The following is a 16,614-nucleotide window of genomic DNA, read 5'->3' as shown; positions in this document are numbered from 1 at the left end:
TTAGTTGGTTGCTTTACATTTATTTCATGAAATATGTTTTGAGAATCCTCTATGATAACACATATCCCTCACTTCAGTATATTCTAATATAAAAATTTTGAATTTCTGGATATTAATGAATTATTCTTTTGTCTTGTGACATGAAAGACTCTTGCAAACATATCTCACAAACTCCTTGTTAGTACTTTTTATCTTAGAAGTAAATTATTTTACCTTCTCCTTCTTTATAACATTTAACCAGTCTAGTAATGTTAAAGTGCCCCTAGGCACTGTGTCATATACAACCTTCAATGGCTAAATTTTGAGTAAGATCGCTTATACTTCAACTCTTGAAAACAAAGTGGGGAAATACTCAACGTATCAGGTGGGAATACTACTGCCCCCCATCTTTTATTAATTGTTATCCCTCTGCTTCAAACACAGGGGTTCTCACTGCAGCCAGTAAGAGCTGATACTCCGGTGCTTCATGGTTCTCCTACAGAGTCATGGCCAGACCAATACCTAATCCAGCTGAATTGACTGGAACTACACAGTCAAGTAGCAAACCCATGCTAGGGCAAGTATGTATATCCATCAATCAGGAAAATCTTCTCTATTACCCGGCTTTCATCTTCTCTTACATTTCTCAGTACTCCTTTGGGGCAAAGAATATGTAGGAGCCTTTTCAAAAAGATCCGATGCTTTAGAGAATGAGAATTTTATCTAATATTGCCCAAAAAAATTTTAAGAAAGAAAACAATAGGGTGTTGGCAGTGAAAGATGTTAGTTAGCCAAAAGACTATCTCACAACTCATGTCACTGATTACACTAATTCTGAAGCACTGAGTGTGTGTACTGGAGCCCCTCGTGTCTGGCACAGCAGCTTCCTTTTTAAAATTCATGGTATCATTTTCTGGTGCTTCGAATTTGGCTCAAAATGAGAAATCTCCTTCTTTGGAGGAATTAATTGGGATAGTAGGAAAAGGAATCCCTCCAAATCTCTTTATGAGAAAATTAGTATCTTGGATGTGATTTTCCATCCCCTAAGGGAATAACATCTCTTGATAAAGAAAATAAACTGCTTCTCAAATTTGTTAAAACTAGTTCAATATTCTGCTTTAATTGCCTTGTCAAGAGCTAGTATGGAAAGAATTTTCACTGGCATGGATGATCTATGAGAAAATGAACAGAATGAGTATTGAGTCAGTAAATAAGGAAGTTCATGCATGCTCTTTAATATACATTTATTTGTGAAAAAAAGATTTTTGAAAAACAGAACAAAGTTGTGAGAGTTTTGTAGTCCTATTAAAACATAAGATGTAGAGTGCTGTATCACTGAAAAACTTCTCAAACCTCATCACTATTAACAACTAAAATATATCACATATTATAAAGTGATCTGTTGTTCTGTGGTCTTGAGCTACGTGTGTGTCCACTCGCAAGGTGAAGGTTAGCAGCCTTCCCTCTATCAGGGTATACGCTGTCTCTCCAACAGCCTTGCCACAAATCGTCTCACTTGGGGGGCTTGCAATCTTCGCTCACGATATATTAAACCTATAATAAACCATCATTTTCTTTATTACAAATAAAAATGTACTTTAAGTCTTCCAGAGAAGGCGTTTTTCAAATAAAAAGCAAATGCTTCACTTCAAAACATTGAATAAGGATGGTACTTAAAGAATTCCAGCTGGTTAAATTTAGAAAGCTAAACAAGTCCAATCTAAGAATATTCTTTGGCTTTATTCCCACAGCATTTTTATTTGATTGTAAATTGGATATACTTTCGTTCACTTTAGCATTTTACCTCTCAGTGTTTTGTTCTCTAAAGAGACTCAACATGTTCTGATTAGCATGGAGGCATCAATGTTAACTCCCGGCCTTCTGAAGGCAGTCATGTCATTTTCAGCTGATCGTGCACAACAGCCCTCATAGTTTCTACCTAGAATATTTTCTATAAACAATTGTTAAGCAGAATGCTGACATTTTCTTTTTATATTTTATTAAGGCATAATTTACACATAGAGCAATGCATCCATATTAAGTCACTCTTTCAATGAATTTTTACAAATATAACCAAAATAAAAATATAGCACATTTCCCCCTCCCAAAAAATTCTCTTGTACCACTTGACAATGTCCCATATCACTCATCCCAAATAATTGATTTGCTTTTTGTAAATACAGATCCATATAGTATGTACTCTGTCGTGTCTTTTAATTAGCAGAATGTCTGTGAGAATCATCCACGTTGCTGAGTATGTTAATAGTTCACTCCTTTTCACTGCCAGTTAGCATTGTATTATTTGGATATATCACAATTGGCTTACCGATCACCTCCTGATGGACATTTGGGTTGTTCCTAGTTTGGGATGATGGTGAATAATGCTGTGATGAATGTTCATGTGTTAATCTTTGTATGAATATACGTTTTATGTTTTCATTTCTCTTGGATACATACATGTGTTTTAAATGCATCTGAGTAGTTCATGTCTTGCTGCTGTTATAAATGTTGTTTTCCCAATTGTTCATTGCTAATATACAGAAATTCAACTAACTTTTGGACTGATTCTGTCTTTGTATCTTGGGATCTTTGTAAATTTACATATTAGTTCTAGCAGCTTTGTGGTTGATTTCTTAAGACTTCTATATAAAGAATGATACTAACTGTGAATAAGGGGAATTTATTTCTTCCTTTCCTATCTATGTGACTCATTTCTTTTTATTCCATTACAGTACTAGCTAACACCTCCTCTGTCTTTTCTTTTTTTTTTTTTTTTTTTTTTTTTTGAGACAGAGACTCACTATGTCACCCTCAGGAGACTGCCATGGTGTCACGGCTCACAGCAACCTCAAACTCTTGGGCTTAAGTGATTCTCTTGCCTCAGCCTCCCAAGTACCTGGAACTACAGGCTTCCGCCACAACACCCAGCTATTTTTTTGTTGCAGTTGTCATTATTGTTTAGCTGGCCGGGGCTGGGTTAGAACCAGCCAGCCTGGGTATATGTGGCTGGTGCCCTACCCACTGAGCTATGAATACCCTCCTCTGCAATTCTAATAAAAATTTTAAGAATAAACAGCCTTGCTTTATTCTTAGTGTTAGAGGATTAGTTCTTGCTATTCTATTATTAAGCTGGAGAATGTATGTGGAGGTCCTTTTATTTGATTGAGGAAATTTCCTTTTATATCCTGGTTTGCTAAATGTTCAATCTCATCAAATACTTTTTCTATACACATTAAGATGAGTCTGTATCATTTTAAAAATGTTTTAATATGGTCACTTCCACTATCATTGTATATGGACATGTATATCATGTAAAAATATTGCTAGAAAAATATCACCAAGTCATGATGTTTTATTCTTCTTATATGGTACTGTATTTACCTTGGTAATATGATGTTAAGGATTTTCACATCTATGTGACAGCTGAGGCTACAGCAACCTTCTTATAACATGAAAAAGTGCATAAGAGCTTTTCAGGGATATGAACTCTGATATCATTAAGCTTCTAAATCAGTACCAACAATGGTCTACCTCTGAACTATTTTGTGAAAATAACAAAATAAATTCACTTCCATTGGTATAAAGCAGAACAGTTGAGATTCTTATTCCTTGAAGCCAAAAGCATCCCTAACTGATTCAAATGCCACTTAGGGAATGTGAGATTTTAGAACTCCTCAAGAATGTACAGGAATCCATTTCACTGTTTTTTATAAGGACAAACAATAATCATAGTAATGAGTCTACATTAATTGTCTAATTTCATAACGCAACTTCATAAATTAGGCACAACTATTCCTGTTTTCTCAAAAAGTAAAACCGAAACTTAGAGAAGTAAAATAATTTACACAATTTCCTTCTAAAACCTAAAGCTAGATTTTGAACCTATTTTTGCCTAACTAAAAAGTTCATGCTCTTGGGAAGCACCTGTGACTAAGGAGTAGGGTGCCGGCCCCATATACTGGAGGCAGCAGGTTCAAAGCCCGGCCCCAGCCAAAAACTGCAAAAAAAAAAAAAAGTTCATGCTCTTAACTGTGGCCTCCCCAAGGATAAGAGGTCTTTCCAGAAATTTTGCTAAACACCATGGAATTCACATGGTAGAATCCTCATGGTATACTTCTTTAGACTTGGTTCTTTGGAGAGGTATGAAAAATTGAGCAAGGAAGGACCTGCTATTGAACAAAGAGTCCATAGGTATCCAGTTTGGTAATCCAAGAAGGAATACTTAATGATGGTCAAGGAAGTAAAGTCAAGATCGTGTTGACTTTATTCCCATTTGCAAATATATGGGAAAAGCTGCAGTTGAAAATGGATAATAAAAAATTGTGCTATGACATTTTGAGACATCTGGAAGGAAATTGCTAAGAAATAATAGTCAATAATAATTGTAAAGCCAGTTTTCAGTTTCTGAAAATTTTCTCACTCAGAAACAAGTATAAACATAAATTCTGTTGGCTTCTTGCTATACAAGGTTTTCAGCAAACCTTTAAAGGACACTGAATTGTGCTATTAAACTCTGGGATGAAAAATCAGCTCTCAAGAATAAGTAGGGTTATAGGTTTTCAGGGCAGAATTTGGTCCAGTTGAAATGCTCAGGCTCAGTGGGCTCGCATAAATACCAATACGAGGAAGAAGAATGAATTTAATAAGAGTTTAAAGGACCAAACCAAGTTCGACTGAAAGATTAGAAACACAACAAAGAACGACACCTGCACAGTGGCAAAGAATGATTAACAGGAAGAAACACACCTTCACTGGACATTTTTATAAGTCCAAATGCATTTATTGGCATTTTTGAAGATGCAGTCATGTAGCAAACCTGTTCAAACTGATAAAACAAAGCCCGGTGTTTTGTACACAATCAGAAAAAGAGACAAGTGCTTCTTCCAGTTAATTGGCAGAGCCTGCTTCAATACTGATTAGGTCTCCCACACCGTGACAAACGAAGGAAACCAAAGACGTCCTCTAACCAAACACTAGAAAAAATGAAACTGAGTGAGCAGGAAATTTAAAGGGGTTGTTCTGTAACTTGCAGAACTACAGTTCAGTAGCATTTTTAAAGAGACCTTTGTAAAGAGTACTCTAGCCAGTACTCTATCTCTTTAAAAGCAAAAATGATTTAACTGTCACTTTATTTTGTGTAATATCACCATACATAGTACAAAGCATTTTCAGAGGCATTTTCACATGTGACCTTCGTAACCACCAGTGAGGTAAAAGATTCTGATTACCATCTGACAGGTGAAGAAAGGAAAGTTAGCAAAGGAAGTAAAATTACAAAATTGCCTCTTCTTATGACAACCATAAAAACAGTAAGACTACCACTTATTGACCATCTGCTAGATGCAGGAATTATATTAACCACTTCAAGTGTAACATTGCATCATTCCTAACCAGAATTGTGCAAAATATGTATTATTGTCTCTATATTACATCTGAGGAATACCGAAGATGAAACAGGTTAAATAAAGTGTCCAAAATCACACAGCTATAAAGTCAGAGTTTAAGCTCATGTCTATATAAGTCCTTGTATTAAAAAGAAAAAAATGGCTCTACTCTATATCTTTTTGCTAAATTAATGAGTTCCTTGACCTACTATATTAAAATTGTGTATCTATGCATTTTACAAATATCTATTTACATACATTAGACACATAAACTCACATAATTCAAATGGTGAAGGCACGATTTATGTATGTCTTTATTTTTAAGAGGTTCTATTTAATGCCTAGATAGGGTAAAAAAGTAAATGGATGTGTTGAGTTGTTTCACTTTTATCATCTGCAGCCATTTGTCATTTGTTACATAAACTTATGCAAATAAGTTTGTATCTGTAAAGACATGCTTAAATTTTACAAGCTCTGAATTTTCACGCCAGGAAACCAAAATAAACAAGTTCTATTATGTTCTAGAAAGTCTAATAAATAATAATTTGTTGAAGTAAGTCTAGAAAGAACCACCAGATTTTGCTATGTCACTAATAACACCACTGTAACTTTTCAATTTATTTCAACATTTAAGGAATATCTTATTTCATGCTAAGTATTACACCACGAAGATGGCTAAGACAGACATAACTTTGTCCTTGAAGACTGAAGGGTCTAGTGCAGTGGTTCTCAACCTGTGGGTCACAACCCACCAGAACTGTATTAAAGGGCCACGGCATCAGGAAGGTGGAGAACAACTGGTCTAGTGAATGAGAAATGCAAAAAGGGACAAGTGCATGTCAACGAGGTAAGTGCAAAGGTAGAGAGGTCCAAGTGTGATATGCACTTAACTGCATGTTGAAACCTCAATCCCCAGTGAGATGATATTTGGAAAATTTGGCTTTTGGGAAGTAATTAGGAGATGAGATGCAGCCTTCTGATGGGATTTGTAGCATTATAAGACTAGAGTGCTTACATCCTGTCTCTCTCTTCTTACCATGTGAAGGCATAAGAACAAGATGTCTGACTGCAAACCAGAAAGAGGGTCCTCACCAGATGCCAACCATGCTGGAAGTCTGGTCTTAAACTTCTCAACCTCCAGGGTTATAAGAAAAATATTTGTCATTCAGGCCATCCATTCTATGATATTTTTGTTATAGGAACCTAAACTAACTAAGATAGGATACTATGGGAACTTGGGGGAAAGTCATAAAACAAGCAAGTAGAATCAAGAAAGCCTTATGGAAGACAATCCCTGAAGCAAACACTTAAAGGATTAGTCTAAATGAGCCCTGCAAGGAAGGAATACAAGCCAGAAACCTTTCACATCCTTCATCTAACACTAAGCTTGTACAGATATGAAGAGAGATAATGACCCCTTAGAAGGCCAGTTTAGTTTGGTGAACAAGTTTTACTTCCAATAGTGTATTTCCTTAATTTATATTCAATTAAGAGTTGAGCCTACTCTTTCTTTGCTGTTTAATCTATCTCAGATGTTTGTGCCTTCAATCTACAGACTCTTACTAAATAGAGACTATAAGTTATCCACTCTTTTCATAAATTATGTGAGGACAAAAAGAACAGAATATCAATACCAGATAATATAAATATTAGACATTCTTTTCAAACCCTTGAACATTTCCTATAGGCATTTCAATAACAAAGACGTGATGTAAGGTACCATCTTGAATGGGCCAAATTTAGAAGCTCAACTTTAATTGAAATTTAACCCCCCAAAATCATATATAAATGAAAATATTGCTTATCTCTTCTTAGTAAAGGTGTAGGCAGAAAATAGTGCTTATCTCTGCTTAGTAAATGTGTAGGCTATTAAATAGCAGAAAGGAAGTTCTTTTGAATTATGTGACCCCCAACTGAGAGCACTTCAGACCTAAAATGCATCATTCTCATACAGCCACAGTGCTCCTGGCTGTCTTTTAAAACTTTCATGATAATCTCTTTTATTTGAAATAAACACCTTGCCTTTCAAGATAGCCCATACAATATTATAATAAGAAAATTGAAGCCATTTGTGCTGAACTTAAGAGGTCATCCTCTTCTTCCACATTATAAAGTATGGTGTAATAATCTAGAAGATGGTGTAATAATCATAGCACAATAGCTAAGATATGAGTGTCTTCTATATACAAAATATTGATGCAAGCTCTACATGTATTAATAACTTTGTTTTTCATCCAAAAAAAACTATGAGGTCTACCATTGCCCATTTTTTCTTATTAACAATAAAGTAAATTGGCTAATGCCATACAGTTATTAATTGCTAAAAGCAGCTTAAAAAACATACACGTGACCTCAGAGTCAGCGTTCTTCTCTGCCTGTTACATTTCTCTTTCATGAAGTTTTCTTTAAACCATATGGCTGATGTCTGTATCTTCTGTCTGATTGGCATATATCATGAAGAAAACAATGATTTTCAAAAGGTGAGCAAAACCAAGACATCAACCAAAGACTAATTTTCTATGCTTTGCTGTCAAACCCACCATGGCTAACCCATCTTACTAAATGCAACAAGTGTAATCTCTTGGCAAGTCAGATGCCTCCTAAGTAGATTAAAAATAACTTTAGTAAATATATTTGTCATAGTCATATCATCCTCAATTCTTCTTCCTTCTTAATTCCCTTCAATCATGTTATTTTCTTGGCTTAGTGTCTTACTCATCCCCTTCCAAGATCAAGTATCCTTAACCATCCAGGTAAACTGTGGCCATCCTCAGCTTCCTTTTTCCCTCTACAATGTTTGTTTTTTATTTCATTAATTTTTTTGTGGCATATGCTTTTATGCTTTATGATGGTTTGCATATTGTGTTAGGTGAGTAAATCCTTGAGTTCATATACCTCCTGAGAGTGGGAATATAGTAGGTGCTCAAAACCCACTTAATTAATGAAATAACAGCATATTCACAGAAGTTTTCATTTCAATGAGAAACCTAAGGGAGCTTCAGCTTCAAAAGAATACTTATAGGAAATAAGCTTCTCTTTAGAATAAAACAGTTCAAATGTCCTCCAATTGAAAAGATCTTACAAAGTCAGAGTCAAGAACAGCAGCAATCTGAATCAACTCCCTTGATATAGTTTGACATGAAACAAAGGGTAAGTGGGGGAAACGCCATAACACAATGTGATTATCTGGCATCATTTTGAATAAAAAACACTGAAATCAAATATTGGGACTGATTTTGTTGATTAAGTCACCCAAGGGCAAATAAATTTGATCATTTAAATCTCAACTTTATGGTATACCCTATATATGACTCAAATGCCATTGCCAATTGAATTATTTTTTCATCTTATGCTAACTCATCTTTGAATGTCAGTAAACAAAATGAAAAAATATAAAACTTTACAGGGTTGAGGGCAATGTAAAAAGTATTTCTGATCTTTTATTTATGCATCACCCTCTGAATAGGTTTGGCATTTATTCTGAAAATTAACATTTAGCAATAAAATGCACCCAGAAATGTGTTCAAGTGCTATTATACCACAGCAACATTTTCAATGCAAATATCTTATAAATTTTATTATTTAAAATTAAGCTTGTTTTCTATTTGTTTTCCTGAAGTTTTTCTTCCTTCATGATTTATTTCAGAGATTTGTGTGTGTGTGTGTGTATATCTTTCCTTGTGTTCCCTGGAGGCCTCATAATTAGAGCTAGCAGGACCTCTGCACCAAATAGGAAACCAAGAAAATCTTGCTCAGTTTCAGGTGTTTGTCAAAATTTGAAACTTGGAACTAAGTTCATGAAAGTTTTCTTGAGGTAGACAAACCTTTCGGGAAGTTTTGTGTAAATCTGAGATGAATTCAAAGCCAGCCTGAGCCAATTAATTTTTTGGCAGGGAACATTGTAACATATGACAGTTGTGTCTGCTAGATGGCTTTATGTAAGATTGGGTGACTTTGGATGGGTTTGGCTTCGAATGAATGTGTTGGCTCTTTCTACCTAAAGGCACAAAATGTGATCTAGTCCTCTCAGATTCCTTGCAGACAGGCACGTTTTTCTGCTGCCATTGTATTTCCCAGGCAGAATATTTCTTTATTCAATACTAAATATTTTCCCTAATTTGTGTGAACATTGGTAGTTATTTTCTCTTTAAATGGTGTGAGGATCAATTAATGACATTAAACAGACAGGGATTACAAAAGGAATAAATCCTAAATGGCAAGTGCCATGAGGGGAGGCATTTCTGCTCTATTTCCAGCATCTAACACACAACAGGTGCTCAATGAATGCTTAGGACTCAGTCCCCATGTCTCATTCTACTATCTACAGAAGGGGAAAAGATGTTCCCCAATATATCCTCAGTGTTGTTAGGATTCCTGCTACCTAAAATGCTTCCCCATTCATATTCACAATAATGAAGTTTAACAAATAATCACAATATTAACCAATGAAGTCTATACTTTAGTCATGTATACTTTTGCTTAAATGTAATAATAGTAGTATTGGTAGGTACATAATAGCAGAAGTGGCCCTTAAAGTATTTCTAAGATTCCCATTACAAAAAAATCATTGCAAATGATTTTATGGTATCCTTCTCTGTTGCCTTTTTCACAAAGCTTAAAAAAAAGAGTTAAACCCCTATGTTATGCATGAATAACTTAAATCCAAGAAAAGGATGTGATTACCCGCAGTCACATCATGGATTAAGGGAAAAACATAATACAGCCCAGGTCATTTTGTTCCAGGTCAAGTATTATTTTCACTCTAACATGGAGATTTTTCTTTTCCCTTACTTTTTTTCTGTATGCCAAATACATGACAAAATATTTGGATTGTCAAAAATACACTATCATACTGGATCTTGGAAATCCTGATTAGAACTATAACACAGATACAACCTCACCAAAAAAAAAAAAAAAAAAAAGACAACACTTTCCTTAAAAATCTTTATTGTTAATTCTTTTTGCAGATGTATATATTCTTCTCAGAACCTTCAGTTATGCTATGTTCATCCAATCACCTCTGGGAAAAAACATATTCTTGATCCACCATTGACAGAGCTAGAGGCACTAAGGTGTTAAGATTCACCATATCTTTTCAGAGCTCACATGTACTTAGAAATGTCCAGAGCTTAAAACAATAATTCTTGAGGAAGTAAGCAAGAATCTTAGATCTTCAATATGGGGACAATATTTAGTTTCTGTTCCCTGTAGTCTCAGCCTTCATACAATGTTCCTATTCTATTTACTCATTTTACTTTCTAAATCTTTGATCAAAGCATGTCAAGAAAATGCAATTTGAATGTCAACCTATTTACCAAACAGGTACTGCTACTCAATAATGAATGGCATACCTATATTTTGTATCCTAGCTTAGGCTTTATAAATAGACTATGAGAGAAAAATAAAGCTGATCACTGGAAATCCAAGAAAAAAAATAGTTATTTGAAGCCATGAAATTAACTTAAAAAGTTCTCTACAGCATTTAGAATTTCTTCCTTTAGATTCTAAAAAGTCATGTTAATAGATCCCATCTACCACCTCAATTTATTAGAGTACCTACTTATACTAGTCACCTAATCACTATGATTTTATAAAATGCTAACTTAGACAATGTGTCTGCCTAGCTTCTGAAACTATGTATTCAAGTATTTACTGAAATGTTAATAATCATTAAATGTTTACACAATAATTATACTGTGCTAGGTATGAAGAATGCAATTGTGAATAATACAGAGTTTGGCTCTAAATGTAGAATTTACATTCTATTTATTCTGTCTCATTCTGTTTCTTCTCTCCTTCTGGGACTCCAGTTTTATGTATGTTAAACCACTTACTATTATCCATGTCTTTATGGCACTGTTAATTTTTTTCCAAGCCTTTTTCTTTGTTCTCCATATTGATGCTTTCTATTGATCTATCTTCAAGTATACTTACTGTTTTCCCTGCCACTTTTGATGTGATAATTTTTCCTTCTGGTTATTACATATTTTAACTCTAGAATATCCTTTTAGTTTGCTTCATCTACTGAGATTCTTTATCATTTTAATCATCATACATATATCTACCTTAATCTTCTTAAAACATAATAGCTGCTTTAAAGTTATTTACATTTATAAAGCTGTTTAAAAATATAAAAGTTTCTTTTTTGCATATGAAACATCTGGGTTTTTGCATGATCACTTTATATTAGTCACTTTCTTTGAGAATAAGTCAAATTTGCTTCTTCACATCTATTTTTTCATATACTGGATATTAGGGATGGTAAGTTATAGAAACTAGATGCTGCTATGTAATTGTAATGAGTGATCTGTTTCTTCTAGATCCAGATGTGAACTGCAACCCAATCTCTGTCCCCTTGCAGTGACCATCTGATACTTCTGCAAGCTATTTTGATTTCCAGGTGCTGGTTTTTGCTCAGCCTCATAAGACTTCCCCCAAGCACACCAGCTAGTTGTGCCAGGTTAGCACACAGATAAGGATTGCAGTGAATTTTATGTGCAGATTTGGGGGCTTTGTGTCTCTTCCTTCCTGGATAACTCCCTAACTTCCTGGCTTTTTCAGACTTGCTCTCTGATACTTCAAGCCTATAGAAGAGTAGCTTTCAGCCTTCAGAGCCTCAGGTAGGTTGGGCACGACCTCAAGCAAAGAACTTCAAAATAACAGGTTTCAACTGTAACAATTTGTCTCATAAGAGTAGCATCCTCTAGTTTTACCTGCTTTTGGTCAACATCCACTGCACTACAATTGTTAAGTGGATACTAACGATATAGTAGTTAACCATTCAGAGACATTTCCAGATTTTATAATTTTCATCTTCAATAGGTTACTCTAACCAAACTACTCCATTACTTAAATATACTATCAATATATTTTTGTCTTTTTTAAACCAAGAAATGAGTCTTATTCAACTTGATATTCCCAGAGCCAATGATGTTTTTTGCCATGTATTATCTTATCAATAAATATTTGATTGAATATTCATTTTGACACAAAAGTCTACTATAATTCCTTTATGAATATTTATACATGCATTATTAGAGATGAATGGGACTTTCAGAAAAAAGCTGACAATAGAAACAACGCTGTGTATGATTCTTAAGGCTCAAAATAGTAGGCAGAATGTGGGTCTTAGAAAGTGGCTGAAAACTTAGGCACATATTTCATAACAGAAAGTTTACTAAGGTACATCTTCCTAAACAAAGGAACAAAAATTCTCTATTCATATTCAGTTACCTGTGAGAAGTAGGGCTACACCAAAATCAGATTATTTCTGACCTTCAAATAAGCCACCTAAGTCCCACATTCTGTCTATAACATGGCACAGTGAACTTGTGGCTGATCAAGTCTTTGAAGGAAATTCCAGCTGTACCCTCGGGATACTAATCAATGAATTCTCCTTTAAGGCCAGAGCTGTCTATGCTAAAACTGTCAGTGTTAATCCAAGTCAGTCTCACTTGGCGTTGAAAACAAAATACACACAAATGCAGTTTGAACATGATCATTTCCTCTCAGTGCTATGAAGGTATTTGTTGTCCATGAATGACAGAATAACTCTGATATATAACAATATATTGATCTTTTTAAAGGGGGATTCTTTATCATTTCCTTAATATGATACATGGAAGAATAAAATGTTAGATTTGAAGTCCTTATAGGTAAGGTTTCTATTTTAGATAAGTAAGAAAACGGTTTTATCATTTCATTTCTATTTCTGTGTAGAAAAATAACTTCCCTGCTGCTAAACATACTTAATTGAAGAGATCCGGAATGTACTGCTTACTTATTGCCTATCACTTGAACTTTTGACTAAGTGTCATTCTTCCAACATTACAGAATCCTAGCTCATCATGAGAATAGAGGTGCTAATCAAGAGGAATCACTTAGTAATTATATTTTTATTTAGAATCTTAAAAGTGTGCGTTTATATTTTTAAAAGTACCCCAATCATAATTTCTCCATTTATCTAAAGAGACTCCATTAACTCTTTGTTACCTGGGCAAACCAACATTTGTTGCCACTGTTTGATGGGTAGAAATGTTTTATAAAACTGTGTTTAAAATTATTACTGTTAAATATATTAGTCAGGATTCTCCAGAGTAACAGATGCAATAGGATGTGTGTGTAAAGATTATGTGGGCCATCAAGAAAATTTTGAGATACACACATTCGTAATCTAATGAAAACTGATAAGTCCCAAAATCTGTAGTTGGCAAGCTGGAGACCCAGGAAAGCCAACAGTGTCCAAAGGCTTAAGAATCCAGAGAACCAATATTGAAGTTTGTGTCAAAAGGCAAGAAAAAAAAAAATTCCAGCTCAAGACAGTCAGGCAGAGGAATCTCCTCTTACTCATGGAAAGGTCAGTGTTTTTTTGGGGGGTGGGGCAGGGGGCAGTGCTTGGACTTATTCCCTTCCTAATGTGCATGGGCTGCACACAATCCGCTATGCTTTATTCAATCTGCCATTCAAATGTTTATCTCATCTAGAAACACCCCCCAGATACACCCAGAATAATGTTTGACCAAATATATGAACATACCTCATAGTGTAGTCAAGTTGACATATAAAATTAACCATATCAAGTGAATGTGGTGTGACTAAATTGTTCCAGCAATTTGCCTCTATTACACATTGTCCTGAAAACATAAGATTCATTTATAATTCCAAAAACTAGGCTCGGCGCCTGTGGCTCAAGCGGCTAAGGTGCCAGCCACATACACCTAAGGTGGCAGGTTTGAATCCAACCCGGACCCGCCAAACAACAATAATGGCTGCAACCAAAAAATAGCCGGGCGTTGTGGTGGGCGCCTGTGGTCCCAGCTACTTGGGAGGCTGAGGCAGGAGACTCGCTTGAGCCCAGGAGTTGGAGGTTGCTGTGAGCAGTGAAGCCATGGCACTCTACCCAGGGGGACAGCTTGAGACTCTGTCTCCAAAAAAAAAAATAAATAAATAAATAATTCCAAAAACTACATTAAAATAATCATGTTTTTCTGAAGTATAAAAAATTATGGGTCTGATGCATACAATTTATGTTTTACTCCCAAGGTGACATCATTCTGCCATTTTTTGGCACTTATTTACAGTGTATTAAAATGAAAATGATCTTCAAAAAGCTATAGAGAAATGTACTTTGTGTACTCACAACTGGCACTAAGGAATATTGTCCTAAAAATACTGAACTGGCTCCTAAATAAGGTGTTCACCAAAAAGTTTAACTTTTTAAAATGCCATTTTTACTGTTTTACCTCAATTAAAAAGCAGTCATCACTGTCATATTGGTTACCAAAAGACAATAACCAGCAGGATACTCATTTTCAGTGCAAGTTCCATTTCAGACATTTACTAGCTATATAAATGTAGATATGGCATGTAATTTTTCTGATCCTTTGCTTCCAGAATAAAATGAGGATCAAATGATAAAAATTGAAAGTCTGAAAATTTCTTGGCAACTCTTTGGATTATAGTCTCTCTCACAATTCTGTACAACATACACATACTGCCTGTGAACTAAATGTTACCAAATAAACCTATAAGGATACATAGGTTTATGTGTACCTCAAGTGGCCTGCTACCTCACGGGAAAGAAAAATGAATCTATAACTTCCTCTAATGCAGGTTGTCTTTTAATCAAGGCTCAAAGCAAATGTCCTAAAAAGACAGAGGCAAGATTAGTTTTATCTAAGGTAATAGAAGATATGGCATTTTATTTGAGTAGAAACTCAATGCATTATTCAACCTAGTGAGCGAACTTGTATTTTTTCAGAGGTATTTCACTCTCCTCCCAGTCACACAGCTACTCCACATTTCTCATTTTTCTCCTTCTATTAGGAATGGCTAAAAAGCTGAATTCCAGCCAACTAAATATAGGCAGAAGGGAGATACACCATTTCTGAGACTGACTCTAGAAAACCTGTGTCAACACTATTCACTCTTCTCTTTTGTTAGCCAGATTCCGGGAATTCAGCGGCTCTTCGGGGGTGGTAAGTAATGGTGGAGGAGGAGATGATATCCAGAGTGACTGTGGGTGACAGCCCTCTTCCTGGAAACATTCACTGGCAGGAGCACAAAGTAAACCTTAAATCATTGTAATCTGGATGTTGTTAAAGCACTTAGTCTACTTGGACCAATAGAAAGACTGGTACCTTTTTTGATGTGGAGTAATTTCATAACAAAACTTAGATTATGTGGCATTACCTAAGAGGTGGTAAGAGGGACAAAATGTACTTCACAGTGAAAACACGGCAACCCGAAAACACAGTATTTTGTACAATGGCAAAATATTAACAGGAAAAATAGCCTAGAAAAGTTGACAAAGCTAAAGGAAGAAACAGCACAAGTAATCATAGTAAGAGATTTTAATAGGCTTTAACAGTAGTTGAAAAGATAGACAAAAATATAAAATATCTAAACACTTTAACCAACCAGACCTAATTGAGATTTGTAAATATTATACCAAGAAAACTGGAGCATATACATTCTTTGAGTAAACAAACAAAATTGACCAAGACAATGTGATGGGTCATAAAACAAGTCTCAGAAAACTTCCAATGAATTAAAGTTATTTAGAACATATTTGCTAACAAACTATATACCAACAATAAAATATCTAGAAATTCCCAAGTATTTAGAAATAAAACCCTTTCTAAACAGCCATAAATCAAAGAAGAAATTACAAATTAGAAACTATTTCCACCTTAATTATAGGGAACAACATTCAAGTTTTGAAAATACAGCAGAAGTCCTTAAAGGAAAATATATGCTTATATTTAAAAGAAGTTTATAATCAATTCTCTAAATTTATAATCTCAAGAAACAGAAAAAAAACTTTTCCATAAATAAAAATACTAGCAGAATCACAATTTGGTCCTTTGAAAAATAACAACCTAGATTAACAACTTGGATGGAAATGGAGACTTATTTCAATGAAGTATCACAAAAGTGGAACAAACACTAGATGCACTCAGTACTAGTTGATCAGCACATTGGGGCACATACAAAAGCAAAACTCAGTGAAATTTAAGAAGGTGAGAAGAGAAGATGAATGAATTCCTATCCAATGGGTACATCACTTGTGTACACTGCACACATTCTGAGTGAGGGGCACAATTTGAGAATATATCAAAGTAAATTATATTACCAAAGCATGTGACCCTCAGTATTTTGAAATGATTTTTTTAAAAAGGAAAGATTTTTAAAAACCTTTAACTCACCATTTTAAAAAACAGGAAAAACTTTGAGATTAAATCGAAAGAAA

The sequence above is a fragment of the Otolemur garnettii genome, unplaced genomic scaffold (assembly GCF_000181295.1).
Source record: "Otolemur garnettii isolate 467f Iridium unplaced genomic scaffold, OtoGar3 scaffold00006, whole genome shotgun sequence".
Taxonomy (NCBI): Eukaryota; Metazoa; Chordata; class Mammalia; order Primates; family Galagidae; genus Otolemur; species Otolemur garnettii.
Note: the sequence above shows the minus strand (reverse complement) of the source record.